The sequence below is a fragment of the Copadichromis virginalis genome, linkage group LG9 (assembly GCF_057382275.1).
Source record: "Copadichromis virginalis isolate Kocher_CV1m ecotype Utaka linkage group LG9, C_Virginalis_male_GT1.1, whole genome shotgun sequence".
NCBI classification, from domain to species: Eukaryota; Metazoa; Chordata; class Actinopteri; order Cichliformes; family Cichlidae; genus Copadichromis; species Copadichromis virginalis.
In genome coordinates this window covers 27,016,376-27,040,029 of record NC_140626.1, presented here as the reverse complement: position 1 = coordinate 27,040,029, position 23,654 = coordinate 27,016,376, and the positions used below count along the sequence as shown (strand labels likewise).

General features: G+C 40.8%; 2 long non-coding RNA genes across 2 annotated transcripts; both read right to left on the bottom strand.

The window, feature by feature from the left end:
* Positions 1-350: 350 nt before the first annotated feature.
* Positions 351-1,010, bottom strand: LOC146702037 (uncharacterized). Its single transcript, XR_014922268.1, has 2 exons — positions 626-1,010; positions 351-418 (listed from the first exon to the last, which is right to left on the bottom strand). It is a non-coding gene; the product is annotated as an uncharacterized LOC146702037 (long non-coding RNA).
* A 12,545-nt stretch (positions 1,011-13,555) lies between these two features.
* On the bottom strand, positions 13,556-18,356 carry LOC146702036 (uncharacterized). The gene is made up of 3 exons (XR_014922267.1): positions 18,323-18,356; positions 16,020-16,216; positions 13,556-13,706 (listed from the first exon to the last, which is right to left on the bottom strand). It is a non-coding gene; the product is annotated as an uncharacterized LOC146702036 (long non-coding RNA).
* Positions 18,357-23,654: the final 5,298 nt, after the last annotated feature.

Sequence of the window (23,654 nt, the reverse complement as noted above, 5' to 3'; positions counted from 1 at the left end):
AGCCCAGATTCAGTCTTAGACATTCTGATGCAAGAAATGTGGGATATTCAGCATCACAACTTTACATGCTACTGTGTTAAATACAGAAGAGGTCTTTCTTTCTTGCATTACTTTAGACTGCCATGTTGAAGATCATTTGCTCACACAGCTTACAAGATGAAGGTGTGCATGACATTGTATTTATAATGTCCTTATTTTGAGTCCTTTACTGATCCAGTAGTCTCTAGATGATGCGATACACTCCTTTACTCACAGTTCGACGAAAGAATAAGATGAGTGTAGATGGCTGCAAGGCAGCGATGAGTTTTCACTGTAGCAGCCCTTGGCATCAAGAACGACAGAAGAATCTCTAACGGGTGCAGCCATTTATTTCCTCACCACACACGGCTCATTCTCTGGACGTTGAGCACCGTGAAAACTATAAAATAAGAAAAAATTGATACCCGTACAGTACCCTTTGAACTATAACAATGAGCTTAAGTTAATTCAGGCAAGTTCAAACAAGTAATTCTGAGATATACAGTCACAGATTAAATAAAACAAAAGGGGTTACTTCAAACAGCATCAAGGGATTACACAGTTCAGTTAAATAAAATATAACAACAGATCATCTCTCATCACATACCTCAGTCCGCTTGCCAAGGGTGCAAAACTCCGGTAAACACTTAAACACTTCGGCCCGTTTCTCATGGGGTGCTGCTAGCTTGCATGACACACATGTCTAGCTAAAAAATAGCACATGGATGTAAGTAACGTAAATAAAGAATAAAAGGGTTTTCAGATAGCTCACAATACAAACGCAGCAACATACCTTACATTAGAAACACACTTATCATACTTATCAAAGTATTATCGTAACTTACGTGGACTTTGTACAACTTATTCCTGCCACGACAGACTGCTCTATACGCGTTACGGGGCATGCCTCTGATCACATCTGTCCTTAGTGCGACTGCGCATACAGTTCCGACAACCCCCGCAAGGATGACTTATGGTACAGATCAGCGGTTCATTACATTAAGTGAGAACTTTTCAATGCATAATTAAAGAATCAAAAGTAACCTTTTACTGTCACGACAGAGGAAGGAGGAGCCCAGTTTAGATCAGTCTATCAGGAGCTTTCTCACCTTAAAGCGACTGATGCTCATTATACCGTAATGAGTTTAATTACAACTCCAGCTAACGCCACTTAGTTAAACTCTACATGCACATTACGTTCTCATCTTTCCTTTCCATACTCGGCATTAAAGCAGATATTTTAAAACGGAGGGTTTCAAATTCACTCGTACAGACTTTCAAATATTTTCTGAAAATGTTGCCTTGTTTGTTTATTAAAGGAAAGCAATGTCGTTTAATATCTTACAGTAAACTAAAATTTTGACGACCATTTAGGATGAATCAAAGGCTTACGAGCAAAGACCGCATAAATATTTAAATATCTTCATTCATTTTTAAAAATCTAAATTTTCAGGGAGGTTTAGAGGAATTTAGCATTGCGCTGCCATCATAAGAATAAATACGAGACCTCCGAGAGCGGCAAATACTTACAGCAAACCAAACAGACTTCTTTTGTGAAAAGATGGGCCAGCTAGGTGAACTGTGCTAACCAAACTATCTTTAAATACTGTAAAGGTGACGATACTAAACAGGCTGCCAAGAAAATAACGGTAACAGTGAACTGGAGGTTCATGGTAACACGTCTGCACTGTTACCAGGAATGGAGCTAAAAGTAGTTGCCCTCATATATGTGAACAGCCTCAGGCATCATTATTTCTTTCCTTGATAAGCTGTTGTCCTGGAGTCCTGGATGCTGCTACCTTTTAATAACGACAGCAGCTCACAATTTTAACTATACACTGCCTCTACCTGCTGTTGGAGAATTGGCTTGGACACAATCAAAGTCACGTCTACATGCAGTATTTCAGACAGTCATTCAGACAGTTTATGAAATGTAACAGATTTACAAAAGAACAAAGAACTTCACAGATGTGCTAGAAATCGAACCAAGTTGTGGAATTAGTGTTTTTTTTTTTCCATCCTTTTGCAGAAACCCATTTATTGGCAGATGTTAGGTCCTGACCCATAGTTCAGGCTTCACAGTACACTACACTATACTCAGAGGAATTGTAAGAGACAGGAGAAATAGGATGGATTTAAAGAGTTCCTCTATTTCTCATTAAACAGCTTTATAGGAAAAATAATATGTATTTCAAGGGGGTAAGTGTCATATTTTTTTCAATTAACTTGAAACTCATGTCATTATTTTATGCCTATACACCTTTTAAAAATTCCAGTATTGACAAATTGCATGTTGCTGCAGGTGAGATCAATGTCTCCATGGAAAAGGAAATAAAAGCCTGATCATGTCAAGCTCATCTTATCATAAACATATGGCTGGAGAGGCTTGGTGGAGGGATTGGAGGGAGCCTGTGTTCACTGGAGTTTCTCTACAGCCTCGGGCATCACAGGGGACCTTGAGGAATGCTACAGGCGTGTTGAAGGGTGAAAAGAGAGCGAGAGAGAGGGAGAAATCAGTAGACTAAAAAAATTTGGAGGTTGGAATAAGATCAGTCCGGTGTAGAGGAAATGGAAAATTCATCTCACGGTCAATAATCACCTTCATTTTCCCCACCTGACATGATAAATTCAAGACAGGAGTGTGCAGGGAAGGGAAGGCTATTTTCATAATAGAACACCTGTTTAAAAGTGTGTTGTTCGTGGGAAACATTCAAACCGAATGTCTCCAAATCCATGTGCCATACCCACTTACTGTAAATGAAGCACTGAATTTAAAGGAATAGCTTGGCATTTTGACGCATGTGCTAGCCTTTTTGCTAAGTGAGCTGAGCAGATTACTACTGCTACCAGGCCAGTATTACAAACGTAAAGCTAAACATAGAAGAAGAAAAGAAAGGGTGTAGCTACTGACATGTTTGGCTGCCACAAAGGTAGGTTTTTTGGAGAGAGAGGACACCCCAAGTTATAAGCTTACACTAGCAAGCTGCTAATTAGCAAGCCACATCTATAAACTGTAGAACTACTGAGCAACTGCAGCAACTAATAATTAAAGATGACGTGGTTGTAAATTAGATAAGTTAGAGGGTCAGCTATGTAACCGGAGCCTGGAATGTATGCTAGTGACCAAGTTATACCATCGCTCCCCGTTCAAGGCACGAACACATACTCGCTAATCAGTGCTAAGCAAATGAGTAAAGTGACGTATTGAAATACTTTAAACCTAAATTGTTATGAAGAAGTTATGAGGAAATTTCACCTGCTGTGTGAGGAGGAAAACTATCCACGGAGACCAAAGCTGTTTTTTGTAGCAGGCTGTAAAAATGTGTTTTATTACTGTTAAGTTGGGGGTTTTAACATGAAAATCTATGTGGACTGACTCACGTTTTGGAACCAGTTTTAAGTGGCCACTCCAAGAAGCGCTGTTTTTTGGCACTGCTGCGTTGGCTTCGTTCTCTTAGCCCCGAAGGTTGCCGCTTTGCCAGCAGCCAACTAGCATAGCTTAACATAAAGACTGTAATGGTGAAGGTAGAGCTAGCCTGGCTGTTTCCAAAGCACACAAAATCTGGCCATCAGCAACTCAGAAGCTTAGTATTCAACAATACTGAATTATGTGGCACATTTACATTAAAAATGGGTGTAAAAACTATTATCCCCTCTACTGCAGCCTATTCACTGAACTATTTTTCTCAGGGAGTCAGGCAACCTGGCAGAGACTTCAGGTAGTTATTTCTGCCAGCTAATAATAGTCTGGTACATAGCACACCTCAAAATGGTGACTAGATTAAGCAAATGAAAGTGGCCCTTAATCTTTTTTATATATATATTTTACAGTGGTGTATTTTATGGGCCAAAGTTCACCTATTTACTGTTTGCTCTGTGTCAGAGTTAGTTCTACTCCTGGGGTTGGCTGACATCAAATGATAGAGATTTCCCTATATGGTCTTTGCATCTTAAAAGTTATACTTAGGGGTGGCCCACTCTTTTTGTTTGAAAGTGTGTTTACTTTTTCTAAAGAAGAAAGCACAGTTTTCTAGCCACTCTGTATCGAGAAGCTAACAATAAGCTAACAAGGCTGCATTAGCTGACTAAACAGTCCTTCTGGCTATTCATTCAGGTGTAAATGTTTCTGGAGCTTTTGACAGGCAAACGGGGGAAGTGCTTACAAGCATGGGGACATGTTTGCAGAAGGCAAGTGAGGGGCAGCCAATCAGAAGAAAGTGGACTTTCTGGGACAGGAGCTAAAATTGCTTGTGCCAAAGAGGGGAAGAACTAAGGTGCCACAGAAAGAGATGTTTTAAGACTTTTTAAAAAAGAGTTCTTTGAATTGAAAGTCACGTAAAGCTGCACCAGTAAAGTCACAGAGATGCACTCAGAGTGCTCTGTAAGAGAAGAAAAGTGCTACATAAATACCAGTCCATTTTAGGATTACCATTTACCGTACTAAAAATATTTAAAGGGAAATGAGCATAATGGCTCCCCCTTAATGTTTGTTATTTGCTATAAATACTTGAGAAGGGCATCAAACCTATTACCCGAGTCTCTAAATGAAAGTAACATTTCCATTGATTGCTTAACTAACAGGGCTTATAGTTCAGGTGTAGAATTTCCTTGTTTTCTGATGCTCGCCTGGTTCCAGTTCTGCATTTCTTCATGCAGCTGATTAAATATCACATTCAGGTTATCTTATCCCACAACTTGTAATACATTCATCCTTCTGTCTGATAATGAGCTTGTGTGTTAACTGCGTGTGGTGTATGGCTCGCAGAAAGAGCCTCTTGTTGGAGGCCCAAGCGTGCGTTGGCTGAGATAACATGTTTAAAGGATGTGTTTGAGCCAATCCACTTTGGGGAAAACCTTGTGTGGGATTAACACTGGCATGCTGATGAGCTTTGCTCAGGTGTTGCCAGAGGCACCGTGATAATGGTCAGAGCATGCAAAATCATTCTGAGCGCTGATAATTCAGGAGGAGTTAATGAAACACACACCAAACTGCACAAATTGTCATGATGCTCAGGCTCATCATGTGTGACGCAGAGACATCATACTCAAAGGTGAGAGGTCAGAGACACTTTCTTTGTGCAGGAAATTAAAGGCAGCCATCACAGCTGACCCCGAGATTGCTTCTCCAGAGAGCTAAATCCCCCCTACAAAGCACAAAAACAAGGATGTACTCAACAAAGCGTACAGTTCCATGAAAGATTTCGTCGTTTTGAACTCTTTGATATTCGTGTATATTGAATATTAACTTAATTCAGAATTATTTAAAGCCATTTAGAATTACATGACAGCCTAGCAGCAGAGTGCTTAGAAGATCCATTTTGTTCTGATGCGACTGCCTGGTTTGTGTTGAGATTTGCCCAATCACAATCCCTCCCCATCCACTCTGCCCCAGTTCTCGAACAGTCCCCATCTGGTTTGACAATCTGTTTTGATGGAAATCAGTTGTTTTTTCTCTTCTCTCATCTCCACTCTCTGCTCTTGCGATTTTTACTTGAAGCTTCCCTGCGATCGTGGCTCAGACGCTTCAGATAAAACTTGGGCATGATCACAGCCTCTCCAGAACCGCCACCAGTGCCTCACACTGCTCGCTGGCCCCGGGGGACTTGGGTCTTGTACAACAGGATCTCTTATATTTCAGTAAAATAGGACTTGGAGAATATGGAGATGGAAATTGAAGTTTTGGGTTTTTGTGCCATTTTAAAACGAAAAAAGCTTTTTTTTTTTAACCATCAGATTTTTAAAAATCTTTTTCTTTTTAGGCTGTTTCATGTTATTCCTCTTTGTTAGTCAGGCTAATGGCCTTGAAGATCTTTACAGGAGCTGAATCATGTGCTCAGTTTTATTCCATTTTATCCAGATATATCATACTGTCCTCTTTGATTGCAGTTTCCTTCAAAGGGGAACAGTTAGTTAAAATTTTTGCATTTGGTAAACTGAACCTTGAATTTAAATCAGCAAATAAAATTAACGAACCGTCCACGCCAGTGTTCGTTTTACCCGTTTCCTTTTGTCTGAATTCACTGCTGAATGCGGGGTGAGTTAATGCACTAAAAACTGTGTTAAATTTTATCTGGCTGGAAAGTTTTATCAGCTCTGCATACCTTTGGATGTCAGCGTTGAAAGAGTAAACACAGTTAAGAGAGTCAGCAAGAAAACAAGAGAGGGGAGTCGACTCCCCCTCATCGCCCCTCCCTTGACTGTCTCTGTGGAATAACTGTGACTACCATCACAAACTCTGTCTCTGTCAACAACTGCCAATGCATCTTCAGACGGTAAACCGTGATCAACGTAGAGAGACTCTTCCCAGGCAGAGAGGCGAGGAAGCAGAAGAAACAGCGCCTTTTTTTTTCTCCCTCTCTGCAGAAGCATTGTGAATATTCTTTTGTGTCCTGCCTCCCTACTCCTCCCTTTTATATTGCAAAGTTTTTGGAGGTACTGTGCTTTTTCTACTCCCCAAGTGCATTCCCATCCCAAAACACTTTCTGTATCGGTGCCCCCTCCCCCCACTCCTCTTCCTCCTCCTCTTTCACCCTATACTTCTTGATTTTCCTATCTCCCACAGGTTCACCAGATGATACCACTGCTGCAACGCTCCTTTTGTCTTTCTGCTTCCCATCTTGGCACATGAATTTTTTGGTTCTGACTTTACTTCAAAGAGGTTTTAAGGCAGCCCATTCTGCTTTTCCTGTCTTTAATGTGTACGTGCAGGAAAAAGACACTCAGAGAGCTTAAGTACACTGAAAAAGCCTTGCAATGTACAGCTGTCAAACATGACTCAGACCTACAAGACATATATGCATGGATGCAAAGACAATCAAACACCTCTCTATGGGTATATTTCTGGCATATTCTGGCGCTGGCAGGCTTCCCTTTGTCTCGTGCTAGGGAGGAGAGTCACGGGGGTTGATGATACACCATATAGCACCTTAAAACATATTCTACATCAAAAGGTTTGCCTGTTCTTTCCTGCGTGGAACCGTTTGGATTCTTAGAGCACAGTAAAACAGTTCAGTTAGCATGGGCAGAAAAGGAATAAAAAGAGTGTTTGATCCACGTTCGACAGTGTGGGCTGCATTTAATCCTTCCTACAGACTAAACAAGAATCCTGTTAGATTCACATCTTATTTAAAATAGCATGGCTTTTAAAGTGGCGCCCCAGCCACTCCCACCTCTCCTCTGTATCTTCCTTCATCAGCTGTCTCAGGTGTTCCTGCATTCATGTGATTCAATAATTCAAAAAAAAGGGGGGGCCAGAGTAAGAAAGCGAGTCCTTGTGGCCACTCCCTGCACCCTCAGGCTGCTCTTCTTTTATCACAGATTGTTCTTCCTTTGCTCCAGCGTGTGTGATGCTATTCTTTACTTCTCTGCTGTATGGGCTGCTTGTGTTCAGCTAACAACAGTCCCCCACTGAATCAAATCAGCAGATTATAAGAACGTTCAAACGGACCAAACTGGCTTCCAGGAGAGCTTAAATCAATCTAAAGTTAAAACTGCAGAGAGAGAAGCCTCGGGATATTTGCAGAAAGAACGCAGATCTAGACACTGGGGGAGGGTGGGAAGGTGGGTGGGGGACGAGAGTTAACCAAGGCTGTTTTGGGTAATAACAGTGTGAAATGCCACTGTATCAATTACTGAATGATTGAGGGCAATCCGACTGTGTGTGCTGCCATTCAGCAGGATAGAGGGGGATATAATGGATAAACAGTGATTATGCCGAGCCCTCCAGATTGAGAATGTTCATATTTACAGTCTGACACTAGGACAACAACAGCCTGTCATTTATGCAATATGTATTTCTCTGCAGCGCGTCTCCAATTACCTTATTCTTATAAGGAGCAGAATACAGTAAACTGTCGCTGCTGAAGCTGATTGTGAGCTTTTCCAGGAAAACTGTTGTCATCTATAGTATTCGGTTTGGTTTGACTTATTTTCTCTGAATGACAAACTAATTGACCTGTATGCCACATTGCTACAGCAAGTCATGGCTTAATACAGTATTTGTCACTGAAATCCAGCTTTAAACCTGCCTCATTTCTGCTTGAAATTCCAAAAGGGGCAGCTTTCATCTGCCAGAAGCCAAACCTACACCTTCCCACCTCTGTCTCCCTCTGTTTTTGTCTTTGTCTCTCTCGCTCTGCCTAACCCACCACCCCCTGCTTAGTTAAGCTCGCTAAGTGATAGGCCGTGGAATGGGCTTCTTCGTTCAAAAGACAGGCACATCATTAGGGAGCTGGTGAGTGCGGTTCCTGCCCCCAGGGGAGGGATGACAGTCCGTCACTGCCGTGGGGCTTACCTTACTTTGGACAACAGAAATCAAAGATGGTGCCGTGAAATTTGAATAGAATAGGATGAAATACTCCCCCTACTTAATTCTACTGTTGGAGGAGAGGTGGAAAAAGCCCTGACCATTTTGAAGTGGTAATGATTAATCATTGAGTGATGGCCGGGCCACTTCTTAAAGTGTGCGTTTGATGTGAGTGTGAATTTTGGGAAATTAGCGTAAATGGGGAAATAGTGTCGTCAGCAGTAATTCAGGCGTAAATGAAGAAGTAAATATATTGATAATGCACATGCAGGACCTTTAACGCCACGCATAAACCCTCTTAAAATGCTTTTATGATGTCACAGCGGGACACGTCTTTTCTGGAGATGAACAAATCTTTTGAATTTGCCTTTTGTTTGAGTCTGCCATTGAGGATCTTTCAGCATCTTTGGTCTGATTGTGTCATAGTTTTGATCAAGCTTCTGTGCAATACAGTAGTGATCTGCTAGTATTCATGCCAAACAAAGACACTTATTCTGACTGAACAGCAGTAACACAGAAGGCAAGTACAGATCACAGACCTTGAATCACTTTACTATTGTATTGCTCCTTTCACTCCAATGAGTCAAAGCACTTACTAGAGAAACTAATACATATGCAAATACATGAGATAAGGATCTGGGGTATTAAAAATCATTGGGAAGGTTTTTCTACTGACTCTGGTCTGTGTCATATGTGGCCTAATGGTGGATTTACAGTTACAGCTCACAGGGTACTTTGCAGTTTTATAATATAATATGATATGATGGTCATAATACGAGCTATAATGTATTACTTAAGTTTAATAAACTTAGTTATGTGATGCTGGAAGACGAGGCAGGTTATGTTCTACTGAAACAACAAAATCTAAAATCAGTTGATCCTGCTAACTTCTAGCAGTATTTGCAGAACTACACTGTATTTAGTTGTGACTCGATGCAAATTTTGGTGACCGTTAAGAAAAACGGAGAATGTAACATCACGTTTGCAGGCTGACGACAAGATGGGATTCTTTATAAATATATTTTTTAAACTTATAGCATATTTGAGGTCATCGTTTTGTAGCAGTGAAGGTCCAGCCGTCATCGTCAGACAACATTTCTCTGCGATCTTCTGAATTCTCCATGCTTCTTTAATTCGCCTTTGCACTGATACATTTACAACAAGGAGGTCATGTTTTTGGTAGCCTGTGCATGTGTGTTATACTGTCAGTACTGTGAATGAATTCTGGTAAATTTTTTGGAAGTGTAGAGTGGGGTCATGATAACAGTCTATTAAAATCTCGCGTAAAGGTCATTTTTTACAAAAAGCCTTATAATCTAGAAACTTTGATTCTAACTGCAGTGTGCATTGTCAACATATAGAAAGTACAATATAAAGATTTAAAATATGATGTCACATTTGACCTCTCACCTCTCCTTCAAGGTCAGTAGATTGATTTGAGGGTCAGATTGATAATAATGCTATATTGAGCTGTTTATTAAAACTACCTTTCTTACTGCCATTGTTTGCATTGACAACATACAGACATTTAGGGTATGACGTATGGGGATTCAAAATATCGCTCTGTTTTATTGTGACTTTGTTCTGTACACTATTGTAACAGGCTATAACTGTTTAAATAAATAACATTTTGAATACATGTCAAATTTTTCTGAATAGATGTGTAATCAAAATATGTATTACTGAGCGATTAAACATTTAAATGAATGCTACGCATGCTGTATAATCGACATAGATGAAAATCATTGTACTCAAAAGTATGTCAAATATATTAAAATGGGTTTCAATGGGGCAAATAACAAATGCCTTAAAGTATGTTTAAAAAGAAAAAACTAAATGAACATATTCAAAATGTCAAGTAAAGTAAATCTCCATATTAAACTTTTTTTGTGTTGTTGTCTCTTCTTTCAAATTCCAAACTAGTCCTGATTCTTGGTGCTTTTCCGTTGTATCCTTTAAATTCTTTAACTTTAGTGATGTGTGGTGATATTTTGACCGTTATATTTTGATGTTGCACAGGATTTGTCATCATGGAGTTTTGCAGATTTATTTTTTGTTCACTATTGGGTTCTTTTTTATTTTACACTGATGTATTGACAAATTCATTTCCTGTCCCATGGTTCTCAATAGCGCTTTTTTGATTTCTCTTCTTTGTGTTGCTGTTTGCTCTTTTGCTGTCTCAAATGGTAAGACAGACTGAAACACAGGCTTGATGTCCACCGCTACTTTACTAGGTGTGATCAAAAAGTTTCACCAGCCAAAAGACACAAAGCAAACCAGTTTTAAAGCGATGTCCTCGTGAAGCACTTCAAGCATTCCAGGTTTTTTACCACATATGGATCGCTCTCTGGAAGTCTCTTTCTGATATCTGCAGTCTTACCATGGACCTCAAACTTGCGCTGAGAGCAAACATCAACTTCTTCAACAAACTGACCCAACATTCATGTCAAAGATCATTACTAGTGGTGAAAGCTGTGTCACTGGCTTTGACCCAGAGACCCAAGTCTGCAGTGTCCAAGCCTGAAGAAGGAATCATCCTCAGGTCAGGAATATCAAGAGTGTGTCTGCTGTTTTGTTTTTGTTTTTTTAACAATCACAATGACTTCATTCCCTGTGGTCAGGCTGTCTGTGCGAAGCTCCACTATAAGGTCCTGCAGTGCCTGAGCGAGAGCATTTGGCTCAAACTCCCAGCTTGCCATCTTGCTCCAGGTTACAGTACAATTTAAAAGAGAGAAGTTTCTTGGCTCCGATGCTTCATAAAGGAGCCCTGAAGCCACTGCAGTCAAATTTAAATGTGATTTTAAATTATGGAAACAATTCATTAAGAAGATACTCAATCAACCTGGCGCTTAATCTGATCACTCTTTCTATTTTTAGGTCCAAAACATCCATCTAGACAAACAATGTTGGTTAAAGGCAAAAACATTACATTACTTTACAACCTTATGTGACCCAAACTGCAGTTTCATGTGTCACATGTGCCTTTAATCATCTGCTCTATTCTTTCCCTTATCTAATTCAAATAATCAAACAATGCTACCTAAAATATTTTCAGTGGAATTTCAGCTTTAAGAAAATCTTCAGTTTCCAGATTCACGGATGAAAAATGCCGAAGCTTTATTATCTACTTTAAAACCTCTCATATATTACTCATTATCATCATCAACACTCTTCTTCAACATACTTCTTAATTAGTAGTTTGTTCCTAATATGGCCATTATTTTTCTTGGTAGCATATGTTTGTTTATCCATGCATAGTCTCAGAAAATCCCAAATCACACCTAACAACTGCACACTGAAGCCTCTGCACAGATAGTAGCTAACCAGTGAGGAGCTACACTACGAGGGTGACTGACTACACCACTGAATCTTGATTTAAAACATTATTCAGTGGAACAGTGGGGATTAAAGGACCACCAGCAGTGTGATCTATTTTGGCTTCTGAACGCAAACGTGTTCTCTGGGTGGTTCTCTGCTTGCTTATACACATGGGAGTCTTTGTCAATGTTAATTGGCCGGCATACCGACCAGCGAAGTGGAACACAGCTTCCCGAACACATTGCGCCTTGTTTGCTACTGAATAAATCCAAATGTTACTGTTCCTCAGACACTGGAAAAGCCACTGGCAGCCCTGACAGACCCGACAGGGCAGTTTAACCTGTGATTTTGCACCTACTTGCGGCACACTGGTCAGGGGGTAGTCGTCAGAATGCTGATTGCAGGTTGTAGAGAGAAATCATCAACCAGAACATCCTCTCCTGCACTAATAGCCAGATCTCAATTCCTTGACACTCAATTCATCTCAATTTATTGTGCTGTTTCCATGGAGAAACTATTAGCTGTGTGCCGGTTCTAACCATCACGAATCACAGAAAGAAATCAGTCCCGTTCTCAACTATTTCACGGCACCCTGCGTATTTGTCGGAAGCTGCTGGGTGGTTTTGGCAAGAAATGCCCCCGTTTAATGTGTAGTGATTCTTTCGGTGGCATTTTGCCTCCTCCTGTTGTCTCGCCTCTCTTATTAACATGCACTTAAATTCCCTTTGTTCTCTCAAGTGCTCATTAAAGAATTCAGTGCCTTCTGATGTCTATAGTTTTACATAATTAGAACCCAAGAGGGTTCCACATGTGCACTAAAGTTCTCCATTTGTTTTACTCTGCATTAGAGGAGCAATTTGTTTAATTTCTCTGGAGTTTAACCTTGCTGACTGTGATGGAAAAGCACCTGCAAATCTTGCATTCAGTCAGATCACTGGTGAGAAAACGCTGCTTGTGTGTGCTGTCTTCCTTCTGTGATATTATCCATACCCTCAGCACTCATTCACATATTCATCAGCATATGATATATATTTTATTATACATGTGTAATGCCATATCCTTAAAGGCGTTAAAGAACAAGTTGCTGATCTTTGTATATACATAGCTATTTTAGAATTGTGATACATGCACATTTATTTTTGTTAAATCAAAAATACATTTATTTTATAACATGCTGTCATTGTATCTGTGTGGTATAATATGGTGAATTCAAATTTGACCATAACAAACAGGCAAACCTTGTTCTGACCAAATGGACAGATATGTATTCATTTTTTCAAGTATGAAATCTTTTGGTGTTGATGTTAATTAAAACTGGAAGCTGTTAACATTTTTGTTTCTCATGGTCACACTTGGTAACTTTTGAAAAACCAAAGGTTACAACCGTGGTGTAGTGTTGTTGGAACGGTTGTCCGGAAAAAAATAAAATATGCAGCACACTGAAAACACTAAAAATTTGTATTGAGCTAACATCATTATTTAGTATTCTCATACATGTTCAGTGTGAGGATCCTCATCTATGGCTGGATTTGACATGGATGATCTTTCTGTTCTTACTTTTTTCATCTTTTGCTGTTATTCTGTAATTTAAATAAATAAATAAATAAATAGAAACATACCCAGGTAGCTACAATTGAAGACAATAGAACAACCACAGTACAGTGCAGTGGTCATTAGTGAGTAACTACCAACTAATTTAATGTATATTTTTCTAATAGCAGTAGAATCTGTGAGACAAATTAGTGTCGGGAGGTTGGGGTCACGGTGGCGCTGGGATCACGAAACTTTATTCACTCTACAGAGAAAGTTTGAGGCTTCAAAAGTTAAATTGACATGGTTTATAAAAAATCAGTGTCTTGTTATAAGCACAATACTTAACCTAACTGGTGCTGTTCAAGAAACATTTACCAGACAGAGGCGAGGGATTCCCTTCCATTGTTTTAATTTCAGATCACTGAGACTCAGCAGGCAGACGGGGTAATTCAGTACTTGGAAGATCAGTGGTTTCGATTCCTGGCTCCTTCAGTCTGCATGTCAAGGTGCCCTCAGTCAAGATACATGTTGCCTGTGTGTGACAGGTGTGTTAGACACTTAGACACATAATAAAAAGTCCTATATGAATGTGTGTATGATTAGGTGAATGAAACTTGTAGTAAAAAGTGCTTTGAGTGTTTAGTTAGAACAGAAAAGCACTATGCAAGTACCAGTCAGTTTATCGAAGCTAAACTGTGGCAGTCACTGACTCCAGGTAGATAGTTCACATGAAGACAGATGAGCTATAGAAGCCTTTGTTTATTCATTAGTAAAAAAAACAAAATATACAATTGCTTCTTAAACTTAAAATCATTTCTGTGGCTCGATTTTTCATCACTACAAGAAAAAAGGTCCACTTCTCATGTAAGCAAAGTCACTTGTATTCACATAGCACATTTAAATCAACTGGAGTTGACCCACAGCACTTTCCAGGCAGACACATTTACATTTCAGGTCTCCAAAAACTCAATTACAAAACATAAAACTCACTTGAGCAAATAATGTGATGAAAAAAAATGAAAGGCAGAGCAAAAATAACAAGGATGTGATGTGATGATGCGATATATACAAATTAATACCTAAAATAAAGCTAACAATAGAAACACCAGTTTTAAAAAGAAAGCGCAGTGAGCAAACATTCACACCGGACTTGACAGGCTTGAATAAAGCAAGTGAAAATACGCAGATCTTTAGTTAAAACTGTCAATTGGGCTGGCAGTCTATTCCAAAGCCTGGAGGCAGTAACAGCAAAGGCACAGTCACCTTTAGATTTTAGACAAGCGTGACAAGGGCACGGAGTGAAAGTGTTGGCAGGATGACCTTAGTGATCTAAAGGTAAAATATATAAGAAGAAATACATTTAAAAATTAATTCTACGTTTCACAGATAGCCAGTCCAACTGAGCTAAAAACAGGGATGACTTAATGTCTTATTGAACCAAATGTTGTTTTATTTGTATTTTTCTTCAGAAGTCAAGCAGCTGAGCTTTGTCCTCATCGCAGTGGAGAAAGAGTGGAAAGGGACAATCTCACATACAGAGAGTTACAGTAGTGCAGCTGTCTTGGTTTTAGTGAGGGTTCTCAGTTGGTAAAAGCTGCCCTTCACAACGTTAAAGTGTTAAAAGTGAAACAACTGCTCATAAAAACACCAAGATTTTTAAGTACAGTTAGAACATATGTGAATACAAGAATGAGTGCCTTTGTTAGGACAGTCATACAGCTCTGGAGGCAAATAAAAAAAAAAAAACTTCAGTTTTGCTCTTGTTTAGATCTGATCTATGATCTGAAATCATCCAAACTGCCAGAGTATCTACACAGAATAGTCACTGCCAGGTGTAGCAGAGGTTAACAGTAATAGTTAATATTTTGTTTCTGAAAGATAGAGCCAACCCATATGGAAAAGAAATAGTAAAAACTTATATGTGATTACTCATGAAAGTGGCCACTTTCTTATTACTTTCATACATTGTTTTAGTAAGTATTCAAAAGATACAAGTTTCATTATATAATTTTTCAAGGGATCTTATATCTGTTTTCACTCTTATATGCTTTTAGTACAAGTTTCAGACAAGACAGATACAAACTTTATAAGATTTATATATATCTTTTCCATATGGGAAGGGGCAGCATGTACGGTGAAAACAGTAGGCCCTAGAAAGGATTCTTGAGGGACGCCACATTTAGCAGAAGCTGGGGATGAAGAACAGATTCCTGTTTGTGAGGAAAACCAATGTAAAACTTAATCCTGGGAACAAATTTCATGCACGTGATGTTTTGAAAGAAGGTCCTGGCTGATGGTGTCAAACACTGCGCTTAGCTTGGGAGTGATATAGTGGCACCGGAACCAGAATCAGCAAATAAAAGGATGTCATTATAAACCTTTAAAAGTGCTGGGCCTGCTTCTAGAATTAGACAGACATTTGTTGAATATGTTAAAAATATTTAAATAAGAGGAGACGTGACGAGAGGAGAAAACCTTTTCTTAAATCTTGGCAAGGAAATGTAACTTGGAATGGGCCTGTAGTTACTGAGGACATCAGGTTTTCATTTCTTTTGGAGTGGCTGTACAAAAGTATAGTTAAAAAGGAAGGAATGACTCGATTGTCTAAGCACTCGTGAATTATACTCAGAATAATGGGGGATACTGTGGCAAAGACTTGTCCTAAATGACTGTGGGTGAGCCTCATGTGCGAAATCAAATAAGACAGCTGGGTGGATGAAGCTGGGTGAAAGCGATGGAGCTCGCTGACTGAACTGTGTGTGTCTCTGAAAGTTCTTAAACTGGCAGTGAAATGTTGGATCTAATGGCGTTCCTTTTGTCATTGAAGAAATCCAAAAACTCCAACCTGCATCGTCTTCGTGTCTGCTGAGCTCCCAGCTTCTCCTCATGGCACGTCTGCGGCGAGTTTGAACACAGTGCGTACCTCGTGAAGGAGCCATTCATTGCTTCAGCCAATATTGAAGACTCTCCCCTCGGTAAACTCTAAGCCAGGAGGAGAAAAGTGTGGTTTGCCTCCTTCTTTCCTCTCCTCTCTTCTCCATCCTGCAGGATGAATGAAAGGAAAACATTTGGCTTTGTTTGCCATCCTACCTCCGGAGCCAACATGACGAGCAGGGACACGGAATTTATTCAAAGCCATGCCCCCCTCAGCATCTTTTTAGCATATTTTTGATTTGTCATAATTTTTCTATTGAAGATTCAAAAACCAATAGACCTTTCACGACCCTTCCTTGTCTTACAGCTGTGCAGCGGTAAGGGTGAGCAGTACACTACATATATGTCTGTGTGTTTATGTCCTGTCACGCATGTGTACAGACAGTTTGACTGTAGTTCGTGCGGGGAGGTCTGGACCACTGAGATTGTGAGGTAGGGAGGGCATTGATGCCACGTTCCAAAGTGAGTGGCCCGCCGAGGAAAACAATAAAGCACGAATGACAGGAACAGATGGCCTTCTTTATTGTCCCCTGAAATGCAAACACTGAATATCTTTGCTTGGTGGGTGGCATCATTATATATTTATTTTCTCCCTCCTGTCCCTCTCGCCGCTAATAGCACTAGTGGCTGGCACCCACCCACAATTAAGACTAAAAGGCCTGATAGAGGGTTGGAGCCAGATGCTTATTATTGGTTGCTTGAGATTTAATGGGCAGTGACATAGAACAAAGATGACAAGGGGTGGCACAAATGTCCAAGCAGTTGGATACGTGCGCACAACAGACAGGGCATTCGTATGCAAAACACGCAACAGTACAGCATCACAGAACACTACGTCTCTGTCTAAAATATCTCACTACTTACTACCTAGTGCAATGTACCGTTTACTCTATGAGAAATAGTGGGGACTGCATCATGTCAAAATTCTTAATGTACTCGTCACCATAGAGTAAGTTAATTATGGTGGTTGAGATGTAGGGATTATGAATGAGGGAGGGACAGCAAAAATATCGGTGTCTTCAAAATAACGCTGGACTTTTGAAAAATATGAGTTTAAATCACCACCTAATGTTTGTTAGAAGCCTCTACAGTGCTTAAAGAACTTATATGTTATGGACCTAAGTTTCTACAGGATCCAATCCGGTCGTTAAGTCTGACGTCACTAGCCGTGTCTGGGCCTAAACTCCGCTGCAGGTCCATATATCAAACGATCACTATGGCATTACTGAGAGTTGAAAAACTGTCTAAAGTCTTCCATCTTTAATAAAATGATCAGCGTTCTGCTCTACCAGGTGTAACAACTGAGTTTAACATCCAGGCATCCATGAAAACGGAATTTATGACATTTAACGGAGTTAGAAGTTAGCAGGAAGTTAGCTCGCTAGCTTCTATCTAAATACAATATAGCATGTCCTGACTGCGGCGTTTTGGAAACAAATTAAAACGTCGCAGCTCTGCTATCACTTCCAACATAAATGAAGACAGAAAACTAAACAGCAGTGACGTTTGTAGGGTTACTGAAGTTTGGCTAGCTGGTATATAATGATGTGCTACGTGACCGCTAGCGATACAGCTATGTTAGCATAATATAAACAAGCTAACTTTTTTTCCACTCGATAAAAGTTAACGTGAGTGTTCTCAGTGGTCAGGAACAAATGTAATCGCATGGCAGGATGCTGTAAAAGGACCAAACTTCAGCCAGGAGAACAACTGAGATAATCCATCCACAATACGAGGTTAGTCATTCATATACTGCTGCATGGGCTGGGCTGTAGTTACATCCTAAGGTTTTAAAAAAACTGAGCTTAAATAAATGATTAGCGGTAATAAAAGCCGAGGGAGGTCAACGGTGATCACTGACTGTTTTAGGAGCTTTTTGAGATTAAATAGAAGAAAATACAAAACATTAAACGTGTTAACAACACAAAAGCCATATTAAACGCAGACTACTTTAGGCCCGGAAGTAGGATTCGTCACGTCATCACTAAACGACTGGATAGTAATCTGCAACACACGAATCTGCTGAATGACATATCTAACAAAGTTAAGACTACACTAGTTGTGGTTTTAGTCTGTTGTCTTTTTTTAGCACCCGGTTTAAAAAAAATCAGTCATTGCAGTTAGCGAAAAACATTATCTTTCATGGTGAAAATGAGGGACACTTTCTTGTCCTTGCTAAACATATTGCTAATAAAAAAAAGCAAACTAGCTTACTAAGCCCAGAGGATGGGCAGGATAATACTCCCATGCAGACACACACACACACACAACTGTGGACACCATAAAGGAACAGTTGTTCTTATAGTATTTTCAAGTCCCTGTTGAGTCTGCTTGGAGGACACTGGAGCCCTTGTAGTGTAGTTTCAGGTTGGATGGTGTGAGCCAGCCTTTTTCCTTTTTATTATTCTTCCAGGACAGTTAAAAGTCTCAGTGAAAATTCATTTTTTACACTGTTAAATGGAGTGCCCGTCCCTCAGGTTTTCTGTTGGACATTTAGAATAACTATTCCTTACTGACACCCTATAGACATCATAAAACACGATGACAAATGTTTGGAAATAGCTTGATAAAGGTTAAAAATAGGTTATAATAGTCAAATATTTTCAAAAAGTCAGAGACTTAACACAAAGACGTATTTTGTTTTTCAGTCATGGGCAGGTCTCAGAGTAAACAGTGTCGTAATCCTGCGTTTAAGTAAAGTCAGCTCAGTCTAAATGATACTGTAATATGGAAACAATTAAAGACAGCTTTGATTTGGATTATGGGGATTACAAGTTTAAGCTCTTCATTACAGAGTCCTTAGCAAAGATAACTTCATTTTACTGCAGTAATCCAAAAGGGGAATCCAGAGTGTGAGGATCTTTTCAGTCGTGTTATGTTAAAAATACAACATACACCCACGTTTCCAGTGATTTGTAAATTATTTAAAGCCAATGTTTAATTCATTTCAATCTCAATGCAATATAGTTGCATATAGTTTTCACATTTGTTGAAAACTATATGCTCGTCTTTGATTTTATGTTGGGAAAAGTTTACCACGGTGTTGTATCATCTCTTCTTCTTTTAAACTCTGTAACTGAGGAAAATAGTTGCTGTAGTATTGGAAGTAGAATGTTTTATACAGTGGAGGAAAATCTGAGCCCCTGCTGAAATTGTTTGCTCACTTCTAAAGAAATGAACACTCCCTAATTTTTAGTTTATTAGAGAGACAGAAGAGGAAAAAAAATACAATAAATAAATAAAAATCATTTAAAAAAACACACAAATTACATATTGATTTGCACGAAATAATGAAGTAACTATTTGATCATCTATACCCATGCAGTACAAAGATTACAATCAATGAATCAATCAATTACAGATGCTCTGCATCTCAACTTGTTACGTCCATAGAGCGCACCCATCCACAAAATCAATTTCTTCCATTCCAACCTCTCCACAAAACCTCCACCAAACCTGGCGGCCGACTACAAGAAATGTCTTACAGCGGTGCAACAAGGATTCCTCCACCAAGTACAGTTTCAAACTTTTATGTAATGTGGGGTTTATTTTATGGATTTTTGGTTCATAAGCTCTCTCTCTCTTCATAAAAGTGAAACTACCATAAAATTAGAGACAGTTCGGGGTTTTTTTGGAGGTGAGCAAATTTACAAACTCAGCAAGGGATCAAATAATTATTACTGGCTTTTGAGCTGTGCAGTGATAATAAGGTGATCTTTATTCTCCTCAGCCAGATATGGGTTGTGTGATTTGCCAAATGTATTTCAAATTCTCAAATTTTAATTTAAAATAACTTTTCATTTCATTTTTAAAGGAGCTATTTCCCACAGAAGATGACACCAAATCTAGATTTTTTTTGTTTACCAAAACCGATTTTCTTTTTTTTTTTAAATTTCCACTACAGAAATTTCGACTACTACTTTTTTTTTTCCAGCCTTTTTTTTCACTGCTTTGCCATCTCAAGGACTGGAGATCACAGTGAATCTATACTTTTTTTTGGTCTTTTTCTCCATATTCTCTGTTTTTTTTAAAGATATTATGTACGATCAGTTGCATAATCCCCACAATATTGCAAAGTTACACTGAATCTGTATATTCTTGCATTCAGTATTTCACAATGTGAACTTTTCTCCAATGAGAGAAAAAGATCGGTGCTTCCTCCAGTCCTTACATCAGCGTGCCCTTGGTCATGATGTTGGAGACAACCCCAGTGCATCCATTGCATTGTGAGTGTGCGTGTGATAGCCAGAAAACTCTTAAAAGTACACAATAAAGCACTGCGCTGTATCAATGTGTGTGCTCAGTTAGTGTAGAGGACTAGGGGGCTTTTTATCCATTACCAGTCATTACTTCTGAAAGACTCAGTCTTTTGGACAACATTAACATAAACATTTTAGCAATTATTCTAATTAGTTCTGAGATGTCCCCCCCCACCCCAAGAAAAAAATTAAAAAAAAGTTTCAAAATTTGATAATGTTGATCACATTTTATTGATTTTGTACACATTTTAAACTGCTTCCCAGCTTTGGGGCTGCAAAACACACCGTCTTCACAACCATTTGTGATAACAGTTGTTAATTATGGGCTGAGAAAAGTAACACAATAAACAAAGTGATTAAATCCAAGAGGAACCTTTACAAATACCCACGATTTACACACGAAAATGTTTACAACAACTACTCATGCTTATTTGTGTATGGTTGAACACCATCCATTATATTACTTTTGTATTTTGTTTTTATTAATGATCAAGCAAAATATGAAAATTCAATAGAAAATCTATACAACTTCACTTTAGACACACTCCTGTCCTTATTTAAACCTTTACCATCGATCGCTGCTTTCTTGTCATGGTTCTCAAGATCTGGAGAGGTCGTGGTGTGTGTATTGTTTGTCTTAACCTCTCCCACCAGGGCGGAACTGGACCTTGGTTCCCCGCCTCTGAACCCACCCTGAACACACACCTGTGGCTCATTCACACTGATCCTGGCAGACTACTTAAGATGGCAAGAGAGGCTACTTCCTCGCTGGATCGTCACATTACCAAGTGTCAGTGTAGTGTAACCTATGAAAATGTTCCTTTGATCCCCTAGAGTTTCCTCCTGACTTTGTTTTTTCCTCTGTGTACAGGCCTTCTAGACTCCCTGCCCGTCTTCCCTGCCGTCTGGATTTCTGTGGATGTGTGTGAGTGAGCGTGAGCTTCTTAGTGTGGACATTTTTGAGTTACGGATCGAGTGGAAGAAGAGCGTGTGTGTACCCCCGTCTTGGACCTTCCCTTCGGACCCCGCCCTACTCCCTGGAGCCCCGTGTTATCTGTTCCACTGTATATATGTATATATTCTCACTTGGTGTCACATTTCAAATAAACCCTCACCCTCTCTCTAAACTTCAGAGTCCTGCGAGTGAGTCCTCTACCTACTAATCTGTGACAGAACGATCCAGCCACTATGGACTCAGCGGATTCTGACCCTGTTCAATGGGCTCTCCTCACTCAGGAAGCCCTGCTGGAGCGGCACGAGAAGATGCTCCACCATATCAATAAAGAGCTCTCCGCTCTTACACAGGCTCTCGCCCAGCGCACACCCCTGGTAAGCTCGCCCTCTCCGAGCGTAAACCCATCTCCGCGTGTAAGTCCCTCTCCATCTCCGAATCCCCAGGCCGCTGCTGCACCCCCCGACCCTCCCGCTGCCTGGCTAGAGGCCCCGGGGAGGACGATGCCTAGCCCCGAGCCGTTTACAGGAGAGCTGGAAAAATGTTCGGGTTTTCTTGCCCAAGTCTCCCTGTTTTTCCGTCAGCAGAACAGGACGTATGCCAGCGACGGTGCCCGGATTGCTTTCTTTGTTCAGCTGTTACGAGATCGCGCGCTCCAGTGGGCTCAGGCGCTATTGAAAACCCTGCCGAATATCTCCTACCTCGACTTCCTGACTGAATTCAAAAGCGTGTTTGAAAGGGATGGCGGGCCCTCTGCTGCTGCACAGCGTCTACTAAATCTGAAACAAGGTAAACGCACTATGGCTGACTTCTCGGTTGACTTCCGCATTCTCGCTGTAGAAACCGGGTGGAAAGAAGAGGCAGTAAAGGAGGTTCTGCTCAACAATATTGCGGAGGATTTGAAGGATGAGCTCATGACGAGGGAATTACCATCATCTCTCAGCTCATTAATGTCCCTGTGCATTCACGTTGACGAGCGCCTGCGAATGCGCCGTGGGACGCGCCACTCAGTTTCCCAGAGTGCTCCGCTCAGTGTTGGGATTTTTGCCGGTAGTGCTGCTTCACCACAACAGCCGGCCTCGGTGGATGTGAGCCCCGGCGAGGCAGAGCCGATGCAGATTGGACGTGCCCGGCTTACACCAACGGAGAGGCAGCGCCGTTTCATGGCTGGTGAGTGTTTATACTGCGGCCGTCACGGACATTTCATCGCCGTCTGCCCCGCACGAGCAAAAGGGCGTGCCCGCCAGTAGAAACGGGGGTACTGGTGGGCGAAATAAACATCTCTCATTCCCCTGCTCATCTTTTGTTACCAGCTAAGCTCACTGCTCACGCCACCACTCACTCACTCAAGGCTTTGATAGACTCGGGGGCCGAACAGAGTTTTATTGATGCATCACTCGCTAAGAAACTGGGCCTAACTATTGAACCTCTGCCCCATGCTCTTCGAGCCTAATCTCTGAACGGACAGCGTTTGCCTGATGTCACCCATGTTTCTGAACCAGTCACCCTGTGTTTGTCTGGAAATCACACTGAATTAATCAGTCTGTTTGTTTTCAAAGCTCCGCTGACGCCTCTGGTTCTGGGCTATCCATGGCTGTTGCAGCATAACCCACTGATTGATTGGCAGGCGGGCTGTGTGTCTAGATGGGGGGAGGGTTGCCATATGACTTGCTTAAAATCAGCCATTCCATCCATTGGCTCCTCCACATCACCCCCGCAGACTCCTCCGGACCTAACAGCAGTTCCTTCAGTGTACCATGAACTAGCGGAGGTGTTTAGTAAGGATCGCGCCCGTTCCCTTCCCCCACACCGGCCTTATGATTGTGCCATTGACTTGTTACCAGGAGCTCCGTTGCCTACTAGCCGACTCTATAGCCTGTCACGGCCAGAAAGAGAAGCCATGGAGGAGTACATTACTGATGCTCTGGCTGCGGGACTCATTCGGCCATCTACCTCTCCCTTGGCATCAGGATTTTTCTTCGTGGACAAGAAGGACAAGTCCCTCCGGCCATGCGTTGACTATCGGGGCTTGAATGCAATCACTGTCAAGAATAAATACCCGCTGCCCCTGCTGACCTCAGCGTTTGAGCTTCTCCACGGGATGAAAATGTTCAGTAAACTCGACCTCCGCAGTGCTTACCATTTGGTTCGCATTAGGGCAGGGGATGAGTGGAAGACTGCCTTCAACACCCATCTGGGACATTTTGAATATCTTGTAATGCCTTTTGGATTAACAAATGCCCCGGCAGTCTTCCAAGCCCTCGTAAATGACGTCCTCAGAGACTTCCTCAACCACTTTGTTTTCGTCTACCTGGACGATATACTCATCTTCTCC